The sequence below is a fragment of the Egretta garzetta genome, unplaced genomic scaffold (genome assembly GCF_000687185.1).
Source record: "Egretta garzetta isolate BGI_Z169 unplaced genomic scaffold, ASM68718v1 scaffold228, whole genome shotgun sequence".
In the NCBI taxonomy this organism is placed as follows: domain Eukaryota; kingdom Metazoa; phylum Chordata; class Aves; order Pelecaniformes; family Ardeidae; genus Egretta; species Egretta garzetta.
In genome coordinates, this window is record NW_009260758.1 from 3,773,497 (window position 1) to 3,781,934 (window position 8,438).

The following is an 8,438-nucleotide window of genomic DNA, read 5'->3' on the forward strand; positions in this document are numbered from 1 at the left end:
TTTTTGCATATAATGACTACCTCGCAGCAGTTGGAGTTGTGTAGGAATTTCCCTGGTGTGAACCCATGGGTAGGGCAACAAATATAACATGACAAGATCTTGGCCAGTTCTTTCTGCAAGAGGCAAAACCATGTTGCCTGCGTAGGTTTGTGCTGGGGCCGGTACTGGCAAGCCCTCTGCCCTCGTGTTGGTACGATGGACAAAGCGCTCTTAGGAGGCTGAACGTCGGGGGCTTGGGAAGCTTTGCAGCCCCTGAGTAGCCAAATAATAGAAATACTTTTTGTACCGTTTTTCAGAAAGACCCTAACTTTGTGCACTATCAATTAAACACATTTGGACTACAGATTTAGTCAATCTTGTGATGGTTGTGAAGGAAATGTACTTTATTTAGTAAATCTGTGTCCTAGGAAAGACAATAATTGATGTTTAACCATCTAAAATAAATAGGTTTATAAAAATGAGCTTCACCCTCCTCTCCCCCCAGGAAAAGCAATAGAACCTACAAAACTTACTATTTTTGGTAATCATGCAGCTGCTGGAAAAGTGGCTTCACATTCGCAGAGCTCGGTGCACAAATAGAGGAGTAAATAAAATGATTTGACGCAGGCATTGCGAGGTACGCGCAACACGTGAGTGGAAAACTGGTCGGATTGGCGAACGAAGGGATGTACCTTCTTGAGTGTCCCGGGCAAACCTTAGGAGGGAAAGCAGTAATGATTTTTTTTTTTTTTTCCCTTTTTTAGTGTGAGTGTTTTTAAAACATTGCCAACTGGTAGTGTCAACAAAGAAGTACAGAGGAAGAAAAGCAGGAACGAATGCGTGACTGGAAAGGTGCATCAAAATACAGTAATTACATAAGCTTTATTTTTGTTGCCTTTGATGCCAGCGTAAGTACGTGAAAACTAATGCACTGCAAGAGGACAGGTTTGTGGTTGAAATACACTTGATAGATTTTGACAAATTAAACAGTTGTAAAGATGTTTGGAAGTTTTCCAGATCTTTACTGTTATTTATGTCACTGAACTAAAAAATCAGTGGTTAATTTGCAGTTCTTATAATTTTTATGATACTTATGTTGTTGTAAATTTAGCAGCGTGCGGCATCAACTCAGCGGGATACACTTTATGTTGTCAGCTACCTTTTGACATCATAATAGATTTCAGTTGCCAAAGCTTCGGGGAAAGAGAGAGAATAAAATGTAAGAGCGCGCTGCGTGAGCGCTTGGATCAAACCCAGGTAGGAGAGGAGCCAGTCTGCAGGGCGGCCGCTGAAGCCAGGCTTGGCCCTTTGGGGATGGTGGGGATGCTCCGGAGTCCTCGTGCACGTGGTGATAAATGTGTTTTAAGTGGTAAGGGTGGATAACATGCTGATAGGATTGGGCCCTGCAGTGTCGTTGGCAGGCCTTTGAAGTCTGGGCGGCTGCTTAAGGCAGTGCAGGCCTTTGAAGTCTGGGCGGCTGCTTAAGGCTGATAACGGGGGCAGTGCTGAGCATCTCGGGTCTTGTCCCACCATGTGGAACTTCTCCTGACCCTGTGTTCTGACAGTGCCCGGCGCGGGCTGTGGCAAAAGGGTGGCAGGTCGAGGTTTGGTTCTTCCAGCAGTTGTCAAGCTCATGTCTGTCTCACCGTGTAACCCAGTTTTGGGGGGCCATCCACCCCCAAATTATCTCTGCTAACGCCTTTCTCTACACGTGGTGGTCCATGGTTTGTTTCCTGGGTAAGTAAGTACAAGAAAGAGAGGCCAAGTAAATCACCACTGTGCCGCAGTCAGACGTGGGATTAGCTTTTGTCCCGTGGGATGGCATTGGTCAAAAAAAGAAGGCCCAAACAGGAGTTTTGCAGAGTGCCTCTGATACCTAATTCATACATTTTGCAAGCTTTTTCACAGAGACTTTTTGCAATATTTTTCTTTCTAGAGAGTCTCTCTATTTCTGGAGACTTTTCTTCTATCGTCTCCTATCCTGGAAGAGGGAGAGACATCTTAAGTTTAGGTGGCTTAAAGAAGAGATGTAGTCGTTCCCCTCTTGGAAGGCTTATTTTAGTGGGTTAAAACCAATGTTTTTAATCCAAGCGGTGAGACCTGCCTCGGGAATGCGTGACACGTGAAATGGACTTCTTAAAAAGCATAGCCATGCCCTTCCCATCTTCCACTTCTTTCAACATTTGCCCTTTGCCTCCTAAGCCTGAAAATGGAAGACTTTATTAACGGTTGTTTCCTCAGTGTTTGTGGCATTAGCCACGTTTCTCAAGGGCGTTTCACATGCTCTTTCCACTCTAATGGGATTGTCCATTGAGTTCGGCTCCGGCACGTTGGGGATCCATTCGCACAGATAGCTGATTAAGCTGAACCTTCCTCATCCGTAGGTAATCCCAAAATACGCAAATTGTTAGCGTGAGATTGGTTTTCTAACATTTTGGGGTTTATAATTAAGCGCTTTGTAGTTGTCCTCCCTCTCTACCTCCCTCCTCATCAGAGTCTTTAGCTGTGCTGACTTCAGCTCTCCCATTCCCTTTCCCTTTTTCTTTCCTGGTCATCTTCTTTTCTTTTCCCTGGAGGTAGCTTCGTGTCTGACTCTTTCTCTGGGTACCGCTTCAAAGCTGCAGGACTTGCAGTAGATTTGGGGCGTGAAGAAAATCCATGAAAAGAGCATCTCGCTTCTGCTTGGATTTTGCTAGGTCTTGCTCACCAAGATCAGTGTCCAACGCTGGAGGGAGCGTGGATGCAGCTTTGGGGAAAAGGCACACGTTTACTCTTGACTTATTTTTAGGACTCCCATCTTTTGGCGAAGGCGAGACTGGAGAGGGGACAACTGAGGGGGCTGCATTTGCAAATCAGATGATTAGGTGTTGGTGTGAGCACCGAGGAGCCGAGCAGGAGCATGGGGTTTGCTCGGGCAGCAACGGCCCCGTGCAGCCGCCTGCACCATGTTCCTTTGGTGCTCTTCAGGTGGAAGATGCTCCTCTTGTGCGTTGGAAGAGCACGATCAAATTTCCATTTTTCTTCGCAGCAGCAGACTAGTATGTTAGTCTGGCTAGACTTATTCTGGCTAATGTTTGCCAGATTCTTCTATTACATATTAAAATAAGATCTTATGAGTGGGTTTTATTTTTTGTGCGTGTTTCAAAAAAACTAGGCCAGCCCTAACAAGCACATTTTCGTGTTTTTGTTTTTGCATTTTGTCATTTTACATATTGAAAAATGGAATGCAAGAAAAAAAAAAGCCTGCTAACATCAAAAAGGAATAAAGCTTTGCATTATTCTGCATAAGTGTTAAAATCTGACTGATAGTTTGTATATACAGACTTTGGATTTTTTTTTTTTATGGTGTTTCCTTTCCCCACCCAAAGATCTGAGATGCTACGGTAAAAATTAATGCCCTTTTAGTAAATGCTTTTCTTTTCTGAACTTGGCCCGAAGAGGGTCACGCAGTGCTTTTGTTTCTAATAAATGTGGCAAGATTTAGGTACAAATAATAGGCAGACATTAATTTGTCGGGGCAGGAACTTCTAAAAGGAAATGCAGAGCATTTCTCCCTCCTTAAATCCAGCTATTTCAATATCATAAAGTTTTTATTTTAACCATCAGGAGAGCAGCCCTGTTTGAAGAATTCAGCTTTAAAAAATGTCTTTGTAAATTGAGATTTTAGGACTACCTATTTGGAGGACGTTCCGTATGATAAATGACCCTTATAAGACCAAAAAAAAAAGTAATTTTGCATGTCTGCTTCCTAGGATGTGTGATAATAATAAATGAACATTTTATATATCATTATATATATATCATGGCAGAACAAAAATCAGAAGATATATTATTCATTATTCCTGTTACTTTATATTTAAAAGGCAAAGGTTTTTGCTTCTTTGCCAAAACAACGGCTACAGAATGTATTTGTAATAATCCCTGCAAATATGAAGGGTGGAGAGATCTTCCAGGTCGTTAGCACTGGAGAAGAGAGAGATGCCTTTAATTGTATTCATTTGAACATTAATACATTAATGCTGAGATTTAAGTACTGCTACTATTAAAAATTAAACTGGAGGGGCAGTGTGCAGATCGTGTGCTTCAGTGTAAGTTGTCAGGTGCAGTGTTTGCATCTTTAGCCTGCCATTCCAACACTAAAATGGATGTTTGAGACCGGATTTGGCTATCCGAGGGACGCTTTTTTTACACCACCCCTCCGGTTCCATTTCTGGCAGTAGCATTTCTTTTCATGGATGCGTTTGTACTGCTGGAGCAAAAGTTGCGCTGATTAAAATCAGAGGAAGCTAAGGAGTAACTTGTTTGCTGTCCTGAAGTCCTCTTGTTCTTCTCCCCGTCCTCCCCCCCGCCGTGTCCGCAGCTATTTTGCAATATGCAGCCCCCTCCGAGCACCGCCTGCGGAACTGGAGTAGCTCTGGCGTGTAGATTTCCCAGTGGGAGAACTTGTGTGGATGGTAATTTTAATGAGACCTGATTTAAGCAGTAGAATAGATCCATAAAACTAATCCAAACAGACTTTCAAGAGCTCTACTATTTGTCAGGGCAGTGAATTTTAGAGGTGCATCCATTGGCTTGGTAAAGAATATTACAGTCTCGAAAACCTAACCTGTGTTAATTCAGATTGTTTCTATGCAAAGTACTATAGAGAACTTCTCGAATCCAGGGCAGGCCAAATATAGACTTACTTATTTCTGAGGCTCAACTTTCAGGTCCTGTGGTTCCAGCATGATTTTTTGGATGAAAGCTGTGTTCTAGATGAATGAATGCGAAGTCTGTACGCGTGCACACAACTGTGCCTCTAAACCGTGACAAACCCTTAGCTTTGCTTTCTTCCCCCCTTCATTCAAGGCCACCGCTTGGCCCATAGGTATTTCAACCTCTCCCGCGTTGTCACACCTAGTTATATATGGCAGTAACACGGTTTTCTTCTGTCCTGAGGATACAGGCGTTACACCCATGCCAGAACCTGAATCCCACGCTTGGTCTGTGGCTTTTATTTTTCATCCTGGTGCTCAGGAGCGTTTCTTGCTGTTGTTGGAAATCGTGTAGTTCTGCTTGGCCTTATCAGACTGCTTCCTTTTGTTCTCCTCCCTAGCCCCGTCCCCCTGTCCTGTTTTTTTTTTGTTGTTTTATTTTTGGTTTGATTTTGTTGTTTTTTCTCCAACTAGCTTTCTATCTGAAATGGCAGTGAGAAAGAGAGCAGGTGGGGGAAATTCAGGACAAGAAGCTCAAGGTGGGAATGAGAAAAGCTGGAACATGTTGATGGAGGCTGGGGAGACCCAGAAAGCAGCAGAGAACAAGGGGGAAAGAGGGTGGAAGAGCATCGCGGTGGAGGGGAAAGGGGAAATAGCTTGGAGGGAGGGATGGAGGCAGAGGGCAAGGAGAGGGGAGAGCAGGGATTCAGTGTGCAGGTGAGCAGAGGGATGCTCTGCGCTGCGGGAGGGGGACCCTGGCTCTCCCACCCCCTTCCAGGGCTGGGGCATCCCACCCGCTGCCCAGAGGCAGGCAGAGAGGAGGCGGCCGCTGCCAGAGCCGGCGGTAGCAGTGACGTGCATTTAAACGGGGAAAAAGTTTATTTGCTTTTTCTCGCAGGATATGCTAAGTGATTTTGCAGTTTGAGTGGAGTGGCATTATTGCACTTAGCTCTGCATTTATTAAATAAATTTGTTCTCCAACTCAAGTGTTAAGTGTGTATTATGAAACCTCAGAGCCAATCTTAGTGGTTGCAGTGTGCAAATATTTTTAAAATTATGTAATTAAACAGGGCTTGGGCTGCAATGTCCACCGAAGTGATTTATTAATTGAATGGTTTGATTAAATTTAATGTTATTTTAGTTTATACAGAAAGGGTTGGTATCTGTTTCACAGATAGGGACATCTTGCGGGGCTGTCAGTGATGGTTCAGAGGTCTTTAGGAGGAATCTTTAGCACCCAATTAAATATTAACCAAGAAGATGTGACTCGTTCTTCCTCTGTCCCTGAAACTCTGTTTTGACATCTAAGGCTAGCGATAAAAATTTGCTCGGCAGAATCACTTGCAATGCACTCTATTTATCACTAGATTATTTCTAAATTAATCACGCTAAAAATCTTTCTGTTATAATTGTGCTGGGGCTCAGTGCTGTATGATGTGTGTAAATAAAAAATGCCCTTTTAATTTCACGTTAACCGTATCTAGCCGCTGTTGCAGCCAAACTGTATCTGTTTCGGTAGAATGTCATTTTAAAGGTATTGTGGTTACTGAGCGGCAGCTGTGATTGAAAAGTATGTAAACTAATCTTTAGTTGCTCGTGTCATTTTTATATTCTTATGTCAGAACACAAGAAGGCTGCTTTAAATTTGTCTTTCACTGTGTATTAATTTTCAAGTCTAATTTTTCTTGGGTTAAAGCGTATACTGCATTCTCTACTACGCATTACCATTCAGTGCCAAAGTAAATGGCTACTCGTGAAAAAGTACAAAATTAGTTCCTGCTTGATTACTGTAAAATACATATTTATTTTCATAGGGAGAGTTTTTATTACCAGTGCATAAAGCACAATTATCCTGCATGGTATCAGTGACTTAGAAGACGAAGTAATAAAGCGCCATGTATTTATTACTGTGAAGAGCAGTAAGTTTTAGGGCTGTGCATTGCTTGCCCAAAACCAAGGAGGAAGGTGCAAGGTGTTTTGGTTTTTGTGTTGGTTTTTCTTTTTCTCCTAGGTTTGCATGATGCGTTGTTCCTGCTCTTTTAAATGCAGACCATTTAAAATTAAATCCTCGGTTAATATGTCTGCATAAGAACTTCTTTGTCTCTTGATGCCCAACCATTGAAAATTAAATGTGGTTGCGGATAAGTATTTATTCATACCATACCTCACACCTGATCTTGTGTCAGTATGACATCATCTTTGCCACAAAGATTTCTAGTGGTTTAAAAATGTTCCGTTGTGAAATAACTGGGAGAGGTAGAAAAGGGGCAAGGAAGGCAACAAAAATAAACTACTAGTGGGATTTGATGTTTTGCCAATTAAAAAATATTAAAAAAAAAAAAATCATATTCTGAGGTCCACATGCTGCCTTTGATCCGTACACAGGACTTCCATTTGTGCCGGTGGCTGTTCAGCCTGTGGAGGGAAGGCTGTATATGACTTAATTGTATGTTGTGGGAAGTACATTTTCCTAGCATGTGGTCTAGCTTACTTGAAGAATCTGAAATGCATTATAAATGTAAATGCTGTGTTTAAGTAAAACTTCATTATGTTTTGGTGGTTTCCAAAAATGCACAGGATTTGACCTTAAAGTGTTATTTCAAGGTGTTATGATGTATGAGCTAGACTTTGTAGTCTTCTAAATTAAATCTTTGAACATGTTATTATTGTATTTTGGCATCGGCAAGATGTAGTTCTCAGCTATTTTCTGTCACAGCCTTCATTTTTCTAACAAGAGTAACGAGACAGGGCCAGATTCTTCTGTAAGAGGCGTGCGCGGGATGGGGATTACCCTGCGTTAAGCGTGGTGTAACCGGGGACGGGTCTGCCATTCGCATCCAAGCCCAAGGTCACGACTCCTCGTCCACAGCTCGCCATCGCGATGGGGCCGGTGCTCCCCCAGCAAGGTGGGCGCAGCCACCACCCACCGCCACTCCCCTTGACCGTTGTGGAGCCCCACGTAGGATGTGGTGAAGGGTTTAGCCTTTGGATCCAAATCTGGTTCATATATAAAAGGCGTTGTGTTTCTATTTGGAAAGTATGAGCCCTTTTTACGTAGCCCAGGTGTGGATTAGCTCTCTAAACCATTTGCCCATGCCTGTGTTTGTGGGAGACTTTTCAGTTCTTACAAAGAGGCCGTACAAGTCAAGCCGTAGAAACAGCAGAAGCAATCCAAGAATGGATTGGAAAAAAAAAAAAAAAAAAAAAATTAAAAAAGTGGGTGTTTGTGATCTCCGGTTGATCGTCTGGAGGTAGGAGCAGACATAACCACTGTATGTACGCTTATTTCCAAAGAAAATAGTTGCAAAACATTTCCACCTATGCCGTGGGTGCTCAGGGCTTATATTTCTCCTTCCTTCTGTAACAACCGTATGTCCGTGCCACAGGAGGGCAAGAAGCACTGCCGGCCTCAGGGCACCATCCACGCCATGGCACGGGGAGGGTGCAGCCAGCCAGACGCGGCCATGGGGAGAGGCAGGGTTTGGGCCTGGGGTATGTTGTTGCAGAAAAGTCGATTAAGAATAAGAGCTCTGAGTCAGCGCCCGGGGCTGTAGCTGTCGGTCGCTGAAGCGCCGGAGAGAGACTGTCTTTGAAGTGTTGTTTTTGGTACCGGTTTCACGTTGCGCGCTCGCGGTATGAATCACGATGGTTACGCGGGTGATTTTCCCTCAAGAACGAAGCCAACCCCAAACAATCGTGGGGCTGCCCTTTTGGTCACTTTGCATGGCTGGCTGTCCGTCTGTCCATCCTGGGGTGGTCTGCCAC

The 8,438-nt window shown here is 43.6% G+C and overlaps 1 protein-coding gene across 1 annotated transcript in view; it reads left to right on the forward strand.

The window, feature by feature from the left end:
* The window catches only part of FOXP1 (forkhead box P1), a 402,299-nt gene that overhangs the window by 144,108 nt on the left and 249,753 nt on the right, over positions 1-8,438 (forward strand). The window lies entirely within an intron of this gene.